The sequence below is a fragment of the Anolis carolinensis genome, chromosome 6 (assembly GCF_035594765.1).
Source record: "Anolis carolinensis isolate JA03-04 chromosome 6, rAnoCar3.1.pri, whole genome shotgun sequence".
In the NCBI taxonomy this organism is placed as follows: domain Eukaryota; kingdom Metazoa; phylum Chordata; class Lepidosauria; order Squamata; family Dactyloidae; genus Anolis; species Anolis carolinensis.
In genome coordinates, this window is record NC_085846.1 from 75,949,975 (window position 1) to 75,974,197 (window position 24,223).

Genomic DNA, 24,223 nt, shown 5'->3' on the forward strand with positions numbered 1-24,223 from the left:
ACCCCAATTATAAAGTAAAAAGATATCAAATGACAGTATAGCTTTAATTGTTAGGAAACACAGTGGTTCTGACAACTCTATAATTCTTATTATTGGGTTGTTGTATGTTTTCTGGGCTGTATGGCCATGTTCCAGAAATATTCTCTCCTGACGTTTCGCCCACATCTAGGGCAGGCATCCTCAGAGGTTATGAGGTATGGAGAAACTAAGCAAGGAAGGTTTATATATATCTGTGGAAAGTCCAGGGTGAGAGAAGAACTCTTTATCAGTTGGAGGCCAGTGTGAATGTTGTAGTTAATTAACTCAATTAGCATTGATAGCTTCATCTCCTGGCTTCTTCCTGCCTGGGGGCATCCTTTGTTCAGAGTCGTTAGCTGGCCCTGGTTCCCATGTCTGGAACTCCTCTGTTTTCAGAGTGTTGCTTCTTATTTACTGTTCTGATTTTTGAGTTTTTTAATACTGGTAGCCAGATTTGGAGCCCCGATGGCGAAGTGTGTTAAAGCACTGAGCTGCTGAACTTGCAGACCGAAAGGTCCTAGGTTCAAATCCTGGGAGTGGAGTGAGCGGCCGCTGTTAGCTCCAGCTCCTGCCAACCTAGCAGTTCGAAAACATGAAGATGTGAGTAGATCAATAGGTACCCCTCCGGCGGGAAGGTAACGGCGCTCCATGCAGTCATGCCGCCCACATGACCTTGGAGGTGTCTACGGACAACGCCGGCTCTTCGGCTTAGAAATGGAGATGAGCACCAACCCCCAGAGTCGGTCATGACTGGACTTAACGGGGAAAACTTTACCTTTACTTAGACAGATTTTGTTCATTTTCATGGCTTCCTCCTTTCTGTTGAAGTTGTCCACATGCTTGTGAATGTCAATCAGGGCCGTAGCCAGAAAAAAATTTCGGGAGGAGTTTGAAATTTTTTTGCGTCTCATAGACTTAGCATGGGAATTTGGTTAAGTAAAGGTAAAGGTTTCCCCTGACGTTAAGTCCAGTCATGTCTGACTCTAGGGTGTGGTGTTCATCTCCATTTCTAAGCCGAAGAGCCGGCGTTGTCCGTAGACACCTCCAAGGTCATGTGGGCGGCATGACTGCATGGAGCGCCGTTACCTTCCCGCCGGAGCGGTACCTATTGATCTACTCACATCTTCATGTTTTCGAACTGCTAGGTTGGCAGGAGCTGGAGCTAACAGCGGCCGCTCCCGCCACTCCCAGGATTTGAACCTGGGACCTTTCGGTCTGCAAGTTCAGCAGCTCAGCGCTTTAACACACTGTGCCACCAGAGGCATGATAGCCATGTATAAATATGTGAGGGGAAGTCATATGGAGGGGGGAAAAAGCTTGTTTTTTGCTGCCCTGGATACTAGGACGCGGAACAATGGCTTCAAACTCCAGAAAAGGAGATTCCACCTGAACATCAGGAAGAACTTTCTCACTGTGAGGGCTGTTTGGCACTGGAACTCTCTGGTGGAGGCTCCTTCTTTGGAGGCTTTTAAGCAGAGGCTGGATGGCCATCTGTCAGGGGTGCTTTAAATGCGATTTCCTGCTTCTTGGCAGGGGGTTGGACTGGATGGCCCGTGAGGTCTCTTCCGACTCTATGATTCTATGATTTTGATCTAGGAAAGACTAATCAGAGTTTCCAGTACTACAGGCCCGTAGTCAAGATTTTGGTTCAGGAGGGGCTGGGATTTTGGGGGGGGGGGGTGCTGAGTCTGGGTGAGAGAGAATTTTGCCCTAGAAAACCTTTTGTATCGTTCTCCCCATGGATATGGGATATATTGATCATGGTGATCAGATCATGATATGAATAAATATAACAGTTGAAATAATAAATATAAGGCCTTATTGCGGACCACCCTGGGAACTACATGCCTGCAGTGCTAGGTTAGATGGGTCAATAAAAATACTTGTTGGCCTGTGTTTCCCTGGTTCTTTTGGGTTTTGTCAGAAAGAGAGGGGACTGAAGCACCTGGCTTCCACCCTGAAGGTCTTGAGAGGCGGAGGATTCCCTTAGGGAAAAAAAAAATCATTCCCAAAGCCAAAACGAAGCACCTTTCCTCCCGCCCCGGCACTTGGAGAGCAGCCCAGGTATCTTGGGGAGTTTGGAGAAGCGCTGAGGCAGCATCTTGGCAGGAGAGCAGGGCGCGGGGAAGGCTGAGGCTCCTCCCGAGTGGCTTCCGTGCCTCGGATGCCCCTTCCTTCCCTCCTTCTTTGGAGCCCAAACCCTCCGAAGGCACGGCGAAGGCAGGGCTGGCGCGGCGCCCGGGGAGGCGCGTTGCGGGCTTGGAGCGTCCCTCGTGGCGTCGGGGTGTCAGGAGGGCGCCATGGGCTCACCTCGGAGGGGAACCCTGGAGGGCTAGCTCTATCGCATTGCCTGATCCTCGCCTCTCCCGTCGCTGCGGCTCAGCGGGGGAAACCAGGTCAGCGCGCCGAGACGGGCAAAGCGGCGCGGGGAAAGGACTCAGGTGCGCCCAGCCTCCTAATCCCGAGCTTTGCCCCTTCGGATCGGAGTATCAACAGCTCAACAAGGCGCCGGGTCCCAGCAGCGGTGAGTCCGGGTTTGTTGTTGTTATTGTTGTTGAGGAGGGAGCCTGACCCGGGCAGGAGTTCACCGCTGGACCCGGCAGATGTTGGGCGGCAGGAGTATTTTTAGAGCTGCTCTGGCCGGCAAACGCATCACTCAGTCGGGGTTTCCAATGGGGTCTAGAGGGGAAGAAGCCCCTGAACGCCTTGCTTGACGTTTCTGCCTTCTTCCTGCCTATGTTTTTCATGCCTCCCAAAAGCCGGCCGGGGTTTTCCAACCCACTCGCTGCTGAGGCTTTGGGACTTGTCTCTCTCTAAGCTTATGTAATGTATACAGTGTCTCTCTATATGCGCTTAGAGAATGAAAACAATGGTTGTTTTGCTTGAAAATAGACTCTCCTTTTCTCTCTCTCGCGCTGGCATAGTTTTGTGCGGGCGCGATGAGCAGAGCGAGTGGAAGTTTCCATGATGAGTAAGTTAAGTGACAACAAGGAGGAGGAGGAGGAGGAGGAGGAGGAAGATGTTCGCAGGGGGATAGAGCCAAGGTTGAGTGGGGTTACCCGATTGGGAAAGGCTGTCTGGCCAGCTTGTGTGGGCGTGGAGGAGACGCCTCGGAAAGACGGATGGCTTCTTTGGGGGAGGAAAAGACATGCCCTTAGCCTTGGCGTTGGTGTGCTTGTCGGTAGCATTGACAAATCGCGTCTCTTACAAGCCCTCTCTGGCGAAGATCTCCCTATAAATAGGTAGCCAATGCTGACCAAGAACACTGTGGGCTCATTGAATGGAATGGAGCTTCTCCCTCACAACTAACCATGACCACCTTTGATTTCAAGAGATCTTCCATAAGTAGTGTTGCCAAAGAAGCACACAAATAAGTAGGCTTTACAAGGGGGGATTCCAAGGAAAATTTTCCTTAATTTTCCATTTTCCATCCTACCTTTCCAGAAGATTGGATTTGCGGTGTGTTTTCCGGGCTGTATGGCCATGTTCCTAATGTTTCGCCCACATCTATGGCAGGCATCCTCAGAGGTTGTGAGGTCTGTTCGAAACTAGGCAAGTTTCTGTATCTGTGGAAGAAAGAACTCTTGTCTGTTGGAGGCAAGTTTGAATGTTGCAATTAATCACCATGATTTGCATTGAAAAGCTTTGCAGCTTCGAAGCCTGGCTGATTTCTGCCTGGGGGGAATCCTTTTTTGGGAGGTGTTAGCTGGCCCGGGTGTTGGGAGGTGTTAGCTGGTTCAAGTATCAGCCAGCATGCCAATGCCTTAAATCAAGAAATAGTTTTCCAAGATATACAGAGATACTCGCATGAACACCTCAGCAAGCCAGAGTCCAAAAGTGGCAGGCTAAAACCCAGAACCTTAGTCAATGGCTGACATAGGATGAGATACTCCCTCCTGGGCACACAGAAGACTGGGCAACTTGGAAGGCGCTGAACAGACTGTGAAATGCAGAGCCAACCTTAAGAAATGGGGCTACAAAGTGGAGTCCACGACATGTGAGTGTGTAGAAGAGCAAACCACAGACCACCTATTACAATGCAGTCTGAGCCCTGTCAAATGCACAATGGAGGACCTTTTTACAGCAACACCAGAGGCACTCCACGTGGCCAGCTAATGGTCAAAGGATATTTAGTATAATGCCAAGTTGTTGTTGTTGTTGTGTTTTTTAACTTTGTGTTTTCAAATACAATACAACTTGTACCCTCTGTTCGCTTCTGACACAATGAATAAATAGCTGGCTCTGAGGAAACCATGAAAATCTGGTTACCAGTATTTTAAAATCTCTAAAATCAGGACAGAAAATAAAGAACAACACTCTGAAAACAAGGTATCCCAGACATGAAACAATCAGGGCCAGCTAATACCTCCCAGGAAAGGATTCTCCCAGGCAGGAATCAGCCAGATTTTGAAGCTTCAAGTCTTTTCAGTGCTAATCAAAGTGATTAATTGCAGCATTCACATTTGCCTCCAACAGACAAGATATCTTTCTCTCACCTTCCACAGATATATAAACCTCAGTGACTTAATTTCCAATATACCTCACAACCTCTGAGGATGCCTGCCATAGTTGTGGGCAAAACGTCAGGAGAGAATGCTTCTGGAACATGGCCATACAGCCCGGAACACACGCAACAGCTCAGTGATTCTGGCCATGAAAACATTTGACAACACATTTCCAGAATTGTTTATATGAGAGTTTTTACAAACTTTGCTCCATTCTCTAAAACAGGGATATCAAACTCATTTTCAGCTTTATGGCTGCCTTCGAAGAGCTGCTGAATCTGTGGATAGAGAGGGCCAACTATAATTCCTTTTACATAGCAATGGTGCTCCTTTGTTTTCACCCAATTGGCACCCCCACATATTATTGAACATCAACTCCCATCACTTTTTATTACCCGCCATGTGGAACAGGGATAATGGGAATTGCAACCCAACTTCACTTGTGGTTCTGAGGTTGAGGAAAGCCTTGTATTTAAACTCGAACCCCACTACCCTGACTACAGGGAACAAAGTGCAGCCTTCCAGATGTTACTGTTGTACTCCAGGGCAGGAAACACCTCTGTACTTAACCACCACATTCCAGTCCAAATTAAAACAGCAAAGCAGTTTATTGAATATTATATAAAAAGTTGTTCAGCAAAAATGGTAAAAATGTCAAAGTCGAAATGTATTAAAAATTCCAAAAGATTCAACGTATAAGAGTTGTTTCAAAATCCAAGGCAACAAGACATTCAACATAGGATACAAAAAGATAGCATAAAAATCCAATACAGAAATCCAGGAATAATCACTTAAACTTGAAAGCATGAAACATGAAACTAACCCTTAGCAGGCTTAGCTAGGACTTGACCAGAGATGTTGCTTCTCAAACTCCAGCATTGACCAGACTGCTGAAAAATCCCTCTGGTCTCTCTAATATAGACATGAAATCATGCTGAGTTCTCGGATAGCCTGATAATGGCTTTTTCGCTAACAAGTGCTGTGACCTTCACAAATTCTGCTGGGCAGCTTTGTGTTCAGGAAAATTATGTCTCCTACCTATCAGTTTATTATTCTCTCCACCTGGAATTTCATCCTCTGAGCTCATTTCAGCCTCTGACCTTGCTTCCCTAGCAAAAGGCTTTTCAACAACACCTTCTGGAATGTGGCCTTCACTAGCTACTGGAGACAGAGACGGCTCAGTTTCAGGACTTAAAATCTCATGGTGGCTCACAGGCCCAGAAATCCCATTATCCACTTCCTCAGTGACATTAGGTGCAGGCACAATCAAGGGCTGAACTACAACAGTTACTTTATCATAACTCCCATCAGCCCTGGAGTGTGGTGGAGGCTCCTTCCTTGGAGGCTTTTAAGCAGAGGCTGGATGGCCATCTGTCCGGGTTGCTTTGAATGCGATTTTCCTGCTTCTTGGCAGGGGGTTGGACTGGATGGCCCATGAGGTCTCTTCCAATTCTATGATTCTATGAAATACTTGTTGGCTTGTGTTGCACGAATATGATTTGAAATGTGCAGACTTTACAGTACTCTGTTGTAATGTACCATTTGTCATATTTTTTAAAAGTTGACGTGATGGGAAAAATAATGACATTTTAAAAATCAGCATAAAAATGATTTAAACTGTGCTACTCTCATTTCTGATGATAACAAAAGTTTGATTTTGTTGGCTTGTGTAATTAATCCTGCTTAGTTGCCAAAATCAGAAGAGACTGGGCATGTTCAAAGTGGTATGGTGATTTAAAAAGCAGAAAGAGTGACAACAACCATTTCGAATAAAATATTATTTCCCTTTGGTTACTGCAGAAGCTGGATGAGGTTATTTTCATTAATCATTCTCCTGATAAGATCTGTCTAGCTCCTACTTGCTTTCTAAGAAGAAAAGTATGCTTCTTGAAAGTCATAGTCCAAACAATTTGTCCCCACCTTTCTACATATGTAGTATATATTACTCTGTAGTGATGGAAAGGATTTGAAGTATGTACAATGGGTACTCCCATTCTTAATAGTACATCATGTATTTTTGGCCTTTGCAGGGAACAATTTCATCATCTGAGTACCCATTTTGCAAACTTACATTTATTTAACAAATGTTCCCTGATCCCTGGACGGTTTGGGAACTGGATTTATTAGAGACATTATTGCGAGAATTTTCAAATGGGTTTCTTAGCACTTTCACCAAACAACTACTTTAGGGTTCTTTAGAAAATATGAAAATCAAAATGATATGAAACCAATGTAGCATTGAATAAGGGTTCGGCATCTCTTTGGGTTTGTTGCTCCTGTGTGACTTCAAGTAATTTCTGAGTTATGGTTACTTTAAGGTGACCTTATTCTGGTTTTTTGGGGGGCAAGATTTGCCTTTGCCTTCCTCTGAGGCGAAGAGAGTGTTACCCAGTAGGTTTCCATAGGTGAGCTGGGATTTGAAACTTGCTGTCTGTATACAGTTTTCTGCAGCACTTCCACCAGGCAGTCGTGTTATTTGCTAAGAATACTTTAAATTAGCCATTTCTAGTCTTTATGTCATATCTATAATTCCGCAGGGCAGGAAAAATGACTGTTAGGTGTGTTGAAATCTGATGTAGGTGTGAGTTATTCTTGATAATTGCATATTAGAATCAAAAGGGCAAAGAAGTGATTTATGGACTAAAATAACACCTTTATAGATTACAATCCCCTGATTAGCTATTCTTTGATGTTGACCAGGTTTATGGATTGGAACAGCCTTCAAGGTCTATAGAACAGTGAAAGTCTATGTTTACTATTGAATAGTGGCTTAAATAGCTCCTGAGGTCTGCTTCATACACAGTAATTACATGGTTTCTTCAATTTTAGAATTAGATGGGACTTTGGCAATCATGTAAGTACCCTTCTTCTCAGTTTGGGATTCATGAAGCAACCACAGCACTGTTACTGCATTAGAGATACTATCTGTTGCATCTACTCATTGTGGAGGTTTATAAAAAGCACCATGATGTAATGGGTTAACTGGAAAGACATGTGTCAGCAGCTGATTGGCTAAGCATGCCAGGAGCTAGCAATCTGATTGGCTACTGTCTCTGACTTGCTGCTGAGGGAAACGGTTTGAGCAGGCATTTTACCTTGGAGAGTGAAAGAGACCACTAACTGAAAACAGCCAGGAAGTTAATGGCTGCCGACTCTCTAAAGCCTTGTCATTTTTAAGGCTCTGAGGCATATTTAAAGACTGTTTAAAAGGACTGTTTATTCCCTCTATTCTCTGTAAGAAATCAGAGAGACTACTGTATATATTGTTGCTCTGTTTGATCCCTTGACGCTAAGTAAAGTTTCTGTTACTTGTAACACAAAGCTGAGTGACACATTATTACACTGCAGGATAAATTAAGGTTTAGAAGCAGTGGTAAAGCTTCTGTTTAATTACATCTACAATACACAACATTTATGTCATTCTCTACATCAATCCAGGCAATCATGTATGAAGTATCTGGAATTTTCATGGCAGGATTCAGTGGAAGCAAGTGCTCACTGAAAAAGGGTAGCTTGGAATTGGGCAGGCTTCTCCACCTATAATGTTGACATGTAGTTTTTAAGACTCAAGACTGGTGGTGGAACTGAACCACTGCATATATTCTATAAACCAGGAGTATGCATCCCAAAAGCAGTTGCTAAACCCTTTGATCCCTACTCAGTTACATTCTCTGATCAAGAGTAGCAATTTATCTTTAATACCCACTTTTCAAAATTAACATTGAGCTTATAACCCGGGGCTATATAGCCCGGGGCTGTGGCGCAGACGGGAGAGCAAGCCAGTGCAATTAACTGCAATGAATCACTGACCAGGAGGTCATAAGTTCAAGGCCCGCTAGGAGCTATGTTGTTTGTCCTTGTCCTATGTTAAAAGGCATTGAATGTTTGCCTAATATGTGTAATGTGATCCGCCCTGAGTCCCCTTCGGGGTGAGAAGGGCGGAATATAAATGCTGTAAATAAATAAATAAATAAATAAATACATCACAAACTTACCTCAAAGAGCGAAGAACCCACCATCTCTGGAGATGCTATGATCCTATTCGTGCTGCTCCTAATAATGTATGAAGCCTTGCTCGCAGGATTAATTAAATGAGTCTGTAATGTGCTAGTGACACCATGTTATGACTTGTCATAGCACGAGTCTAAACAGAATAAAGGAATAGGAGTGGCATGTAAGCAACCCACAGGTCACTGACAACTTTATTAAGGTTGGTAACCTGTATTGAGTTATGATGAGTTCAGGAACACACGTGCCAACATAATTTCATAGTTATATGTTATTTTTCTTTTCAAACCAATACACTCCTGCTCAATTTCAGTATTATTTCTTTCTCTCTCTTAGCATTCTAACACATTAGGATACTGATAGCATGTGTTGATATGTAGTTTATGTATTAAGACAGCAATTTTTTCAATAATTGGTAGAGTAGTTCCATTGGCCAAGGCATGGTTGTGAAGCCACGAAGTGATACTAGAAAGAGCAATGACTGCGATAATGTACAGTACTATGTGTTAAACAAACTTTAAAAAGTCCACTCTCAGCTCAAAGGTGCCTGGCATGAGACACTGTGTCCTTTATTTAGTCACAAAGCAAGTATTTAATGGGCCATAGCAAAACAAGATTCCTCTGGGTAGGTCTGATCCCGTGGTTAGAAGATTTTGGAGATCAGACCATCAACGTCCTGGCAATATGCCTTCTAAAATATAGTTTGGGGAAATGATGGGAGAAATATAGTTGAGTCTCCATAGTTTGTGCCGCTTTGGGAGCCTACTTGTTTATACTTACTTCATTCATGGTTTTTGTGGTACGGGGTGGCCTAGTCACTAACATCTGGCTGAAGTCTGTTAGCTTCCACTTCGTTTTGTCCTTTTAGGTTACAGACTTGTTTATTGAATAAACTTTAGTCCACCACTTTTCTATTGATTTTATGAGCATATTGTGAAGTAAAGAGTTCGTACTTAGAAAGTCTTCACTCACACATATTGATTTGAACTTCATGTATCACTGTTGACATCAATCAGTCCTTTGCTAATCCCTGCAACATGCACACAAGTGACATACTTTCCCCACTTTAAATTCTGTCCCACTTGAGTTAATATTAAGCTTTGTGGCAATGTACTACATTAATTCTACTAGAGAAAGGAGAGAGGGATGCAAAATATTAACTTTGGAGTAGATGTTTCAACATGGAGTGAAGAGTCCAACTTCTTAGATTTTTATCACTCTGGATAAGAGACTTTATACAAATGATCTCTCTTATAAAGCCAATCATGGTAGGATTGTTGCATAGGGAAATGAAGATAATTTCCCATTAAAGCACTTTGTTTGTAATTTCCACATGATTGTAAACACACCATTTCAGAGCCTGTTGATTTCAGTAATAAACTTTCATGTTTATCTATTAGTAATGTGCAGATTGATTTGTATCTATGAATTTTATTTTTTCCTCCATACTTAATTTTTTTTAAAGTTTACAACATGGCATAAATAAAAACTAGAGTAAAACCAGAAAAGTTCAGTTTTTTAATAATGGCTATAGAAAACCATAGAAAAACAAGGTAAAGTTGTATTAGGAACTTTCTTTTGTGCATAGAGTTGATTGCATATATTTTCCACATACATGAGATTGTCTGTTTCCAAAAGTCCACCAAAAGCCACTGTTTTTTAAAAAAGGTCTAAGTATATGTGTGTGTATGTATGTATGTATGTATGTATGTATATACCTTTTTAATAAATGTTTTTATTTTAGGTTATATACATACACAACATTTACAATTCCCACCACCACCACAAGGATTGTTTTCTTTTACATATTAATCCTTTTTGAGACAACTCTTATAGATTTGCATACTACATAACATTTGTATCCTATATTGGTGGCCTGATCTCTAGACTTATTCATAATATAATTCTTATATATAAGGTAAAGTTTTTCCCCTGACATTAAGTCTAGTTGTGTCCGACTCTGGGGGTTGGTACTCATCTCCATTTCTAATCCGTAGACGCCTCCATGGTCATGTGGCCACCATGACTGCATGGAGCACTGTTACCTTCCCGCCGGAACGGTACCTATTGATCTACTCACATTTGCATGTTTTCGAACTGCTAGGTTGGCAGAAGCTGGGGCTAACAGCAGGTGCTCACCCCACTTCCCCGATCCGAACCATCAATCTTTCGGTCAGCAAATTCAGCTGCTCAGCAGTTTAACCTGCTGCACCACTATACATACATATATATATATATATACACACACACACACACACACACACACACACACACACACACATACACATCTATCTATCCATATGATAGATAGATATATTTAATCCATACTTAATCATCCTGTGGAATCCTGAGATTTGCAGTTTAGGAAGGGACATTTAGATATCTCCTCCTGAGTGTTTTTGTGCCTCAGAAAATTACAAACCTCAGGATTCCATAAGATGCAAAAATGGCATATAAAGTAGAATATTTGTGTTATCCCTGGTGACACAGTGCGTTAAAGCGCTGAGCTGCTGAACTTGCAGACAAAAAGGTGCCAGGTTCCAATCCTGGGAGCGGAATGAGCTCCCGCTGTTAGCCCCACCTCCTGCCAACCTAGCAGTTCGAAAACATGCAAATGTGAGTAGATCAATAGGTACCGCTCTGGTGGGAAGGTAACGGCGCTCCATGCAGTCATGCCGGCCACATGACCTGGAGATGTCTATGGACAACGCCGGCTCTTCGGCTTAGAAATGGAGATGAACAGCAACCCCTAGAGTCGGTCACGACTGGACTTAACATCAGGGGAAACCTTTACCTTATTTTGAACATATTTTGTCAGTTTAGGCAAGTGTCTTCTCCTTTATTCCCATTAATTATTCCAGCAAAATTTGATATACCAGGCTGAATATTATTTTGATGAGATGGGCTATTTTGGGATACATGGACTTCTTCGAAAATAAAACTTGGGAGGGGCATGAATTTGGCTTTTGCGTGGGATATTACTCAAGTGTTTTGGTTTTCAGCAACACTTCATGAGGTGTAACAATAAATTGGACGTATGCAATGATTTATCCGCAGCCTCACACTGGAAGGGAGACTTATGGTGACAAAACTAACATTGAGTCAACCCTCTGTAGAACTACAGAACCTATTGTTGGACTGATCCTTAGAAGCTATTACTTACTTACTTATGCGATTTCCCATTGTCCAAGTATGATGACCTTCCAAGTGCAGTGTCTTGGTGGTGGATACGTGATTGTATAGCCCTATTGACTTGCATGTTCTTCCACAATGAGGATATCAGTTTCCAGGTGGAAGGTGGTCCCGATCAGGGTTGGCTTGACGGACCTTCCTCTTGGCCCGTTTCTCCCTTAAACCCTCCATTCGTGCCTCTTCGAACTCCGCAGCACTGCTGGTCACAGCTGACCTCCAGTTAGAACACTCAAGGGCCAGGGCTTCCCAGTTCTTGGTGTCTATGCCACAGTTTTTAAGGTTGGCTTTAAGCCCATCTTTAAATCTCTTTTCCTGTCAACCAACATGTTTTCTGTTCTTGAGTTGGGAGTATAGTAACTGCTTTGGGAGATGGTGATCGGGTATTTGGACAACATGGCCAGTCCAGCAAAGTTGTTGATCACCCTTCTAAATCAGGACTGACCTTCTAGATCAGTGGTTCTCAACCTGGGGTCCCCAGATGTTTTTGGCCTACAACCCCCAGAAATCCCAGCTAGTTTAACATCTGGGAACCACTGTTCTAGATATTGTTGGACCTCACAACGGGCTATGCAGGCTACAGGTAGTGGAGGTTGCTCCCCAGAAATATCTGGAAGGCTAGAAGTTTCCTTCACCATCTTCTCATTCCCAGAACACTGTCTGAAAATTACTGAGATAAACTGAAGAGACCGGTGTTCTGGAAATTAGCACTTGGAACACTTTTTTGTGGAGCTTTCCTCTTTGGCCTTCCCCAGAGAGCCCTCCTTGAAAGCCAATGTACATGTTACTTTTTCCGCTTCTTTGGTGTAGACATTGCAGTAAACACCACTGCAGTACATCAGATTCCAGACCGCATAGTAAATCCAGCAGGCTGCCATACTTTCTGATGAAGTAATGTACAAAACAAGAATAATAATAATGTGTTTATTTTAAAATTAATCAAAGTTTAACATTACATAATAAGTAACACTCACAGTGCTCTGAGTTTGATTTTCCATTTGTCTGTGTGCGACCCTTAAGAAAAAATTTAAATCAGCTTGCAAAAATTGCTTCCCTCAAACACTGAAAACATATGACACTGATTATCTCTGATGTCCAATATGATTACTTTTAAAATGTTTACTGCTAAAGGGAGGGATGGGGATTTTTAAGAGTAGATGCAGATTCACAGATGTATATTTTCTTTATAATAATTTGCCTGCATCCATTCTAGGTTCATTTTCTCACCCACACATGCAAACGTTTCATCCCTTTTCATTTGCTTGATCGATTGAACATATTGCTGGTCTCCTCACATGGGACCTAAGGCAGTTTTTGTTATTGTGTTGCCTTCAAGTTTTTTCTGTCTTATGGGGACCCTGTCATGGGGTTTTGTAGGCAAGATTTATTTAGAAGGGATTTGCCTTTGCCTCCCTTTGCGGCTAAGAGAGTGTGACTCACCTAAGGTCACCCCATAGGATTCCATGACCAAGCAGTTTGCACTAAGTTAAAATAAGGTACAGTATAGTTAATACCTAGTCTCTTAAGATATTTTTTTTAAAAATCCAACCAAATTTTTGATTTTAAAAATAATAATCTTAGTGTTGTTGAAGGCTTTCATGGCCGAAATCACTGAGTTGCTGAGAGTTTTCCGGGCTGTATGGACATGTTCCAGAAGCATTCTTTCCTGACGTTTTCCCCACATCTATGGCAGGCATCCTCCGAGGTTGTGAGGTCTGTTGGAAACTAGGAAAGTGAAATATAGCTGTGAAATGTCCAGGGTGGGAGAAAGAACTCTTGTCTGTTTGAGACAAGTGTGAATGTTGCAACTGGCCAACTTGATTAGCATTGAATAATCTTGCAGTTTCAAAGCCTGGCTGATTCCTGCCTGGGGGAATCCTTTGTTGGGAGGTGTTAGCTGGCCCTGATGGTTTCCTGTCTGAAATTCCCTGTTTTCTGAGTGTTGTTCTTTTTTTACTGCCCTGATTCTAGAGGTTTTTTTTGTACTAGTAACCAGGTTTTGCTCATTTTCATGGTTTCTTCCTTTCTGTTGAAACTACAATTGGGACAGTAAATACAGAACAACACTAAGAAAACAGGGAATTCCATCAGGGCCAGCTAACACCTCTCAACAAAGGATTCCCCCAGGCAGGGAGAAGCCAGGCTTTGAAGCTGAAAGGCTATTCGATGCTAATAATAATAATTTAATAATAATAATTTATTTTTTTATAATGCACTTACATCTCCCCAAAGGGACTTAGGGCTGCTTACATGGTGACGAAGCCCAGAGAGCAAGAGTTCAGCATACAATTAGAACACAATATAAAATACAAAATTAAAATGCATAACCGAACAAGTACCGTATATACTCGAGTATAAGCCGACCCAAATATAAGCCGAGGCACCTAATTTTACCACAAAAAAACTGGGAAAACATTGACTCCAGTATAAGCCAAGGGTGGTAAATTTCAGAAATAAAAATAGATACCAATAAAATTACATTAATTGAGGCATCAGTAGGTTAAATATTTCTGAATATTTACATAAAGCTCAAATTTAAGATAAGACTGTCCAACTCTGATCAAATCATTATTCTCATCTTCTTCAATGTAAATGTGCTTATGTATCCTTTTAATAATAATAGAGTAAAATAATACATGTAATAATAATAATAATAATCATCATCATCATCATCATAATCAATACAGGAAAATAATACATGCAATAATAGAGTAAAATAATAAATGCAACAATAATAATAATAAGATCAGAGTGGAATAATAAATGTATTATTAATAATAATAAAATTGAGTAAAATAAATGTAATAGAAGCAACAATAATAGAGAAAAATAATAAATGTACCATATATTCTCGAGTATAAGCTGACCCAAATGTAAACCAACCAGGGCCCTCACCCGAGTATAAGCCAAGGGGGGCTTTTTCAGTCTTAAAAAAATACTTGAGTATATACAGTAATTAATACTCAAGTATATACAGTAATTAAAAGCATCTTAAAATGCATCAACATCACAGGACAAAATCAAAACAAAATCCACATATTATTTTATAATAAATATTTTTAAATAAATAAACAAACCTTGTGCAGTAATTTTAACTCTCGGTTCTATTGCCTTGCAAAAGTTGGTCCACTTGTACATGGAGGGAAGCACATTCAGCTTGATATTCTTAATTATGACCACAAAAAGGTCTATAGGCACAAGTTTATCACAGATGGTAGGAGCCTCCGGTGGCTTAGGGGATAAAAGCCTTGTGACTTGAAGGTTGGGTTGCTGATCTGAAAGCTGCCAGGTTCGAATCCCACCCGGGGAGAGCGCGGATGAGCTCCCTCTTTCAGCTCCAGCTCCATGCGGGGACATGAGAGAAGCCTCCCACAAGGATGGTAAAACATCAAAACATCCGGGCATCCCCTGGGCAATGTCCTTGCAGACGGCCAATTCTCTCACTCCAGAAGCAACTCCGGTTGCTCCTGACACGAAAAAAAAATCACAGATGGTGTATCTGCCGATACTGGTTGGTCATGGCTGAAACAGAACGTTGGACTAGACAGATATTTGATCTGAGACACTATTGTTTTTCTTATGTTCCTATATAATGAACTGGATTCCATAGCTAGAAAACAGAATAAGCTTTAGTGTTTAATTCAATTCTCAGACTTGTAGATGTCATGCTTCACTAATGACTTTTAGGTCCATGGAAGTTCTGGTTTCTGGATACGAGATGATTCTGAAAGCATCCCATCTGAATTTGGAAAGTAATCAGGCTCAGACCTAGTTAGTACTTAGATGGGAGATCACCAAGGAATACCAGGTGCTGTAGGCCAGAGGTCCCCAAATTAAGGCCATCTGGCCGGATGCAACCTTCCAAGGTCATTTACCTGGCCCTAAACTTTAGATTTGGGATCTGAAATGACTGAAAGGTACACAACAACAACAATTCTAATTGACTTGACTGTCTCATCAACCAAAAGCAGGCCCACATGTCCATTGAAATTCTGGTAAGCTTAGGTTGGTCAAAATTGTTCTGCATTTTAACTATTGTATTGTTCTTTCATTTTTTATACTACATATAAGATATGTGCAGCGTGCATAGAAATGTGTTCACTTAAAAAAAAAACTCAGCAATCTGAGAAATTATGAACCAGCCCTCTGTTTAAAAAGCTTGAGGACCCTTGCTGTAGGCTGTATTTCAGAGGAAGGTACTGGCAAAGCCACTTCTGAGTATTACTTCCCATAAGTTGTCAATTGACTTGAAGACACAAACACACACAGTTGCCAGGTTGGCATCCTGGGGATTGTTTGCCTTTCTAAAGCATCCAGTTGGCAGCTCTAAGCACTGGTCGACATGAAGGCAGCTCTTTATTTTGACACCAGGAAGCTACGCTGGCCTTAAAAATGGATTTGCGGGTCCATTCGAAGGCAATGGCCAGATACATCCATTGGTCCTAAGTTCACAAGCTGCATTGCCAGCTTGGAAGTGTGGAAAAATCTGCCAGCTACCAGTCTGGCATAGATATAAAACGTACTCACCTTCTCATCTGGATGGACTTAACAAAAAGGTGTGAAAACAAGCTGGGAGGACAGAGAATCTAGTAAGTCTTGAAAATCACTTCTGTCAATATTGTGATATTATTAGATGTCTGCTCAGAAAGGTACATAGAGGGCAGCTGAATTTTTTTTTGATAGATTATGAATGTGTTCTACATAGTGGTGACACTTGTTATGCACAACGGCAAAGATTATGAGTCAGTACTTTATTTTTAACACTGGCTCACAACAACAGAAGTGTCTCAAGTTGTACAAAGGCGTTCGGTATCACAGATTTGTGATATCAAGTACTTACTTAGGATTTCAAAAAACCTAGTCTATGTTAATGAACAGCACAGTAAGTTTTAGGTAATGAAATTATTATTATTTTCATGTCAGGAGCGACTTGAGAACAAGTTACGTCTGATGTGAGAGATTTGGCCGTCTGCAAGGATGTTGCCCAGGGGAAACATGGATGTTTGATGTTTTACCATCCTGTGGGAGGTTTCTTTCATGTCTCCGCATGGGGAGCTATAGCTAACAGAAGGCAGCTCACCCTGCTCTTCGCGGATTTGAACTGCTGACCTGTTGGTCGGCAGTCCTTCCGGCACCAAATGAAATTATTTAAGAAGTAAGGATGAAGCCACGTGTATCCTTAGCCATAAGCCAGCAAAGGTGTTCCATAAAAATAGCCAGACTTTGGCAAGCAGGGCCGGCCCTGCCATTAGAAAGAAACAGCTACCTTAGGGAGCAGATACTAGTGTGCCAGTTCAACTGTTTTTTTCTAACTCGCACTATCCACCACAACTGTTGAATGAAAGAGCTATGTGTGCCACACAATTTACTCTGTACCAGATCCAGCCCTGCTGTTAGATAGAGGATTATGAAAAGAAATCAAATTGTTAGTAGGAGGAAAGTCCCATTTGCCGCTTTGTCTCAGGCAGTAACATAGGAGCAGATCACTGACATAGTTGCAAAATAGTTTTAGTTATGAGTATGTAACATGTTGGATTGGAACCACATATATCAGGAGTTTCTATGGAGTAACTTTGGCCCCTTCACTGTGATATAATCCAGATTATCAAAGAAGATAATCCACATTATCAGTTTTGAACTAGATTATCTGAGTCTAGACTGCCATATAATCCAGTTCAAATCAGATAATCTGGATTTTTTTTCTGGCAGTGTAGAAAGGGACCCAGAATCCTTTGACGATCCCCATACGGTTTAACAGATATGTATGTATGTATGTATGTATGTGTGTGTGTGTGTGTGTGTATATATATATATATATACACACACACACACACACACACACACACACACACACACACACACAGTAGAGTCTCACTTATCCAACAGAAACGGGCCAGCAGAATGTTGGGTAAGCGAATATGTTGGATAATAAGGAGAGATTAAGAAAAAGCCTATTAAACATCAAATTAGGTTATGATTTTACAAATTAAGCACCAAAACATCATGTTATACAACAAATTTGACAGAAAAAGTAGTTCATTACACATTAATGCTATGTAGTAATTACTGTATTTATGAATTTAGCACCAAAAATATCACAATGCATTGAAAATATTGACTACAAAAATGCGTTGGATAATCCAGAACATTGAATAAGTGAGTGTTGGATAAGTGAGACTGTACTGTGTATATATGTTTGTGTGTGCATATATATACACATGCATATATACATATATACATATATACAATATAATTTATAATAATATATAATATTATAATATATTGTATATGCATATAATATTAATAATATTATTTCGTAATACAATATAATAATAATACAATATAATAATATTAATTATATATTATATATTACATGTAATATTAATAATAATATTACAATATATAGATATAGTACAATATGGTAATTTATTGCCCGTATTGTGCTATGCTAATAATATAATATTGTATGTAAATTTAATTTGTAAGCCGCTCTGAGTCCCCTTTGGGGTGAGAAGGGCGGGATATAAATGCATTAAATAAATAAATAAATAAATAAAAATGTGAGTTGTCTGGGATATTGGTATCTGGTGGCAACAGTATGCTGATGACTCCTGTTTCCACCAAACTTCAAAGAAGTTGTTTTGGTTCTAAACTGACAATGGACTTAATTTTTTTATTGTATCAGAAGCGACTTGAGAACATACTGCAAATCACTTCTGCTGTGAGAGAATTGGCCGTCTACAGAGACGTTGCCAGGGGACGTCTGGATGTGTTACCATCCTGCTGGGAGGCTTCTCTCATGTTCCCGCAATCTAGAGCTGACAGACGGGAGCCCAACATATCTTGTGCATTTGAACCAGCAACCTTCAGGTCAGCAGTCCAGCTGGCACAATGGTTTAACCCATTGCGCCACCGTGGCTCCAATGGACTTGATGAAGTTGAACTTCATCAGTAGAAATCAATATTCATTATTTTTCCTGTCTGGATAAAATAGCTTACTCGGAATAGAAGTAATTTGTCATTCAGAATCTTTAGAGAAGAAAATTAGTATATAGGTACAGTAGAGTCTTGTTTATCCAACATAAACGGGCCGGCAGAACATTGGATAAGCAAAAATGTTGGATAATAATGAGGGATTAAGGAAAAACCTATTAAACATCAAATTACATTATGATTTTACAAATTAAGCACCAAAACATCATGTTTTACAACAAATTGACAGAAAAAAGCAGTTCAATATATGATAACGTTATGTAGTAATGACTGTATTTATGAATTTAGCATCAAAACATCCCAATGTATTGAAAAAATTGACTACAGAAACACTGGCTACTAAAAAATTGACTACAAATAAAGGTAGGTAAAGGTAAAGGTTTCCCCTGACATTAAGTCCAGTCATGTCTGACTCTGGGTGTTGGTGCTCATCTCTATTTCTAAGCCGAAGAGCCGGCGTTGTCCGTAGACATCTCCAAGGTCATGTGGCTGGCATGACTGCATGGAGCGCTGTTACCTTCCCGCTGGAGCAGTACCTATTGATCTACTCACATTGCATGTTTTTGAACTGCTAGGTTGGCAGGAGCTGGAGCTAACAGCGGGCGCTCAAGCCGCTCCCGGGATTTGAACCTGGGACCTTTTGGTCTGCAAGTTCAGCAGCTCAGCGCTTTAACGCACTTCGCCAACATTGTCGGAAGTTAAATCCATAAAAAGTTCAGTCCTGTGAAGATTTATAAAAATCTGTGATCTTTGTCTGCCTAGAGAAACAGCCTTGGTTCTGGGCGGGAGGCAGCCTGCGTTGGATAATGCAGAACGTTGGATGAGCGAAGGTTGGATAAGCAAGACTCTACTGTACAAGGAAATAAGTCTTTGGGTTCCAATAGCTCTTGTGGTGACACATCTATGGGAAGTTGCTCTTTTTTATTGGATTCTGGAAATCATAGTTCCAAAAGTCCTGTTGCAGAGAACTTTCCTATCCTTGGTTGTCTCTCATAGTTCCCCCTGACTCCATAACCTATAGCACCAATGGTCTGGCTAGAGCTGACAGATGGCAGCTCACCCCATCTCACAGATTCGAACCGGCAACCTTCAGGTCAGCAACCCAACCTTTAGGTCTGCAGTCCAACCGGCACAAGGGTTTAACCTATTGCACTACCATAGTTCTCCTATATAACATGAGACTAGAGTTTCAAAATAAGATGTTAGTACCTGGGTGGAGTCTGTGTGATGTTAAGAAGTGAAGCATCTTGTTAAAGGAGAAACTGATGCAGTTGGAGAGAGTTCCAACCTGTAGTAAGGGGTCAGAAGCTTTGAAACTGGGCAGACCAGTTATATTCTGGTTGGGTGGCACTTCTCACTCAGCTGTCATTGCAATCTCAAACATGGATGAGATGTAAAACCTGAGCCACACATCATCCAGTGCGGTTGACAGACAGAGAAAGCAAAGTCTAGTTTTTATTTGCATAATAACTTTGGAGTTTTACTTTTCCCCATATGATGTAATGACAACCATTTGTTCTTGTTCAGGAGAAGTGAGGTGTTGAGAAATATACTTGGGAAATCTACTAGCGCTTTTTCCCCTCCCATGAATACAAAGGCTGTGTCATACATGCTAACTAACATTGAATGAATGGAAAGTGGGACACACGTGGCTGAACAACATCGATGCTGTCAAAAAGGTGTGGCCAGACAACACAAGAACAAATGTTACTAATAAGGAAGGACACATGTAACTACTTTGTAAATTAGAAAAAACCTGGAAAGTATGTACTGAATTTAGAAGACTCCGAACAAATTGAGGACATGGGTGAAACCACTAAATGAGTCAAGAGGGAAAATGTAAGATTTCATCCCTTCTTTTTTCTTTGGCTAAATTAATGGAGTGGAAGCGAAATTACAAATTTAAACTCATTTTGCAACAATTGAATTTTTTTTCATGTCAAAGCGACTTGAGAAACTGCAAGTCGCTTCTGGTGTGGAAGAATTGGCTGTCTGCAAGGACGTTGCCCAGGGGATGCTGGAATGTTTGATGTTTTACCATCCTGTGGGAGGCTTCTCTCATGTCCGAGTATGAGAAGCTGGAGCTGACAGATGGGAGCTCACCCCACTCCATGGATTTGAACCGCTGACCTTTCGGTCAGCAGTCCTTCTGGCATAGTGGTTCTCAACCTTCCTAATGCTGTGACCCCTTAATACTGTTCCTCATGTTGTGATGATCCCCAACCATAAAATTATTTTCGTTGCTACTTCATAAGTGTCATTTTGCTACTGTTATGAATCATAATGTAAATATCCGACATGATATATTGACTGTCTTTGCTAAACTGGGGCAAGTGTAGAGCTCTATGTACTTGCACACACACATCAAGGCATTTTATAATGATATTCACTGTGCTAATGTAAGATATGCTAGCTGGCTGCTATCTACACAACAGTCAAAAGTTTTTTTTGATACTGCTGTGTTTACATAACGGTTGAATTAAAATGTAATGCACTGAAATGCACTGTTGGAAAATTACATCTTATCCATGTCTTACTCTTCAAACACCCTATAAATAGATCATCTGCTGATCATGCCTTTAAATGTTTGTAGAGCAATTAGTATAATGATCACTCTTTTAAAAATGGATCTCTGGGTGCTCAAATCCTGCAAATATTGAATGATAGCTATGACTCCAAGTCGAAAAGGGGCTTCGATATGTGCAATGGTATTTCATTCTGTAAAATAATTTGCGATAGTTTTTATGCAAAATAAAGTTCACATATTTTATTTTTAGCCAGATGCAAACTTTTTGAGGATAGTGTTCATTATAAAAGGTTAGAATAAATATTTTGAATTAGAATGCTTACTTTTTTGTTTAAGTTTTAATTACTTGTAGTAGCTGGGAATGGTGCAACTGGGAGGCCACATGGATCCTCTCCCTTAATACCAACATGTTTATATGTGGCATTTCCGACTTAGATTGTCATCTGTCGCTTACTACATTTTCTGCGTACAAAGCATGATGTGATTATGTATTTCTCTTTCGGGTCTACATGCCCTCGAGTGCCAGATCATGTCTGAGTTTGATGCTAAGAAGGATCAGCCCAGGTTAGTGCTTGGATGGGAGACCACTAACAAATACCAGGTGCTGTAAGCTATATTTCAGAGGAAGGAGCTGGCAAAACCCCCTCTGTCTATTCCAGGGGTCCCCAAACTAAGGCCCGGGGACCGAATGCGGCCCTCTAAGGCCATTTACCTGGCCCCCGCCCTCAGTTTTAGACTTAGACTTGCCCAAAGTCTGAAATGACTTGAAGGCACAACAACATTGATTATCTCATTGGCCAGAAGCAGGCCCACACTTCCCACTGAAATCCTGATAAGTTTACAGTATGTTGGTTAAAATTATTTTTATTTTTAAATATTGTATTGTTTTTTTCATTTACCAATATTGTAAATGAAATATTGTAAATGAATCATATGGTAATTATATAATATATTGTAATAAAAATATAGTGTATACATATAATATTGATAATAAATATTATAATGTAATACAATATAATATTTATTTATTTATTTATTTATTACAGTATATCTACCCCCACCCTTCTCACTCAATAGGGGACTCAGGGCGGTTAATAATAATAATAATACAATATAATAAGTTCAACGTTCGGCAGCCTTGCTTCTAACTGGAGCTAATTATAGGGAGCGGTCAACCCTCCTGCTTAAGGAGCTCAACTGGCTGCCGTTCACCTTCCGGACCCAATTCAAGGTGCAAGTGATCACCTACAAAGCCCTGAACGGTTTGGGACCCTCCTACCTTAGTGATCGCCTCTCCCCCTACGAACCTGCACGATCTCTTTGTTCGTCGGGGGAGGCCCTCCTCTCGCTCCCACCTCCGTCACAAGCACGGTTGGTGGGGACGACAGAGAGGGCCTTCTCCGTGGTGGCCCCCCCCGGCTCTGGAACTCGCTCCCCGGGGAAATCAGGCAAGCCCCCACCCTGGTAGCATTCAGAAAGAGCTTGAAAACCTGGCTCTTTACTCAGGCCTTTAGATAAAGATTGCTAATCCAGAAGCAATCTGTATCTGTGACCATTCTTGTACTGGTTTGCGCTTTTTACCTTTGTCAACTCGATATAGACACAGGGTCTATTCCCATCCCAATTTGCACTTCCAAGAATTTGCAGCACTTTATCAGTCACCTTGTGTTTACAATATTTATATGGTTCACCTTACCCAGTCTACTTTTACAATCTCTCCGTTTTAATCCATGTTTTTATTAGTTCTTGTTTTTATTGGCTAATGTTTAAATTTTTTAATTGTGCATGTTTTTGTCTATTGCTGTGTTTTATACTGCTACTGTTTTTATTCGGGTTTGGCCCCATGTAAGCCGCCCTGAGTCCCCTTTGGGGAGATAGAGGCGGGGTATAAAAATAAAGTTGTTGTTATTATTATTATTATTATTATTATTATTATTATTATTATTATTATATATTAAATGTAATATTACTAATAATATTACGGTATAGTGGTATAGTGCAATATAGTAATATATAATGCCAATATTGTGCTATGCTAATAATATAATATATTGTATGTACATATAACTTGTAAGCTGCTCTGAGTCCCCTTCGGGGTGAGAGAGGGTGGGGTAGAAATGTAATAAATAAAGAAGTAATTGTTGCTGTAGTTTTTTTTATTGCACTACAAATAAGACATGTGCAGTGAGCATAGGAATTTGCTCGTTTTTTTTTTCCAAATGATAATTTGGTCCCTCAACAATCTGAGGGACCATGAACCGGCCCTCCACTTAAAAAGTTTGAGGACCCCTGGTCTATTCCATGCCTAAGAAAACCCTATGAAATCCATAAAGTCTCCAGAGGCCAACAGGCAACTTGAAGGGACATATATACATACTTCCCTTTTGTCCACAGTAAAACTACCATTACTTTCACTGTGCAGGTGAAAAACACCAAAGTAAAGTATGTCACATAGAGTCACCTTTTGACTTATGGCAATCCCAAGAGATTTATGGGCTTTTCTTAGGTGACGAAGAATCACAGGTGATTTGCTGTTGTCTCCTGAATATAGCCTACAGCACCAGATGTTCCCTGTGAGCTTCCCTTCAAGCTACTAACCTTCTTAGCTTCCAAAGTCATATAGGATCTTGTGTCTTGCATTTAAGTAAACTATCACGGATTAAAGTTTACTGTTGACGTGAAGAAAATGCAGCCCTCCATAAATTGCTGGTCTATAAGTTCTATTAGCCTTAGCTAGCATAGGCAGTCATCAAGGATGTTGAGTGTTACAATTCAACATTTTGTGCTTTGTCAACTCCTGGATTAATGGTTTCTGGATGGACGTTCAATTACATATGGCAGCAAGGACTTCCATTCTAGTCCAGACAGTACATCTGGCACTCGGTATGTTTTTTTACTTTTTCTGCACAGTTTAATAACTTCTTGAGAGCTCCACTGGACATATTATGTGGACCTGATGGGAGTAGTAAGCCAACACATCTAA

At 40.9% G+C, this 24,223-nt stretch overlaps 1 protein-coding gene across 5 annotated transcripts in view; it reads left to right on the forward strand.

Annotated features, from left to right (window-relative positions):
- The window catches only part of thrb (thyroid hormone receptor beta), a 266,903-nt gene that overhangs the window by 39,785 nt on the left and 202,895 nt on the right, over window positions 1-24,223 (forward strand). Inside the window, exon 1 of one of the 5 annotated variants that reach the window (XM_008118958.3) lies at window positions 1,877-2,542. The exons of 2 other annotated variants lie outside the window; for them this stretch is intronic. The gene's annotated coding sequence lies outside the window, so the exon portion shown is untranslated. Of the gene's footprint in view, window positions 1-1,876; window positions 2,543-24,223 lie in introns of those variants that run through there. 2 more of the 5 variants (XM_062958090.1, XM_008118960.3) reach the window with 2 other exon arrangements.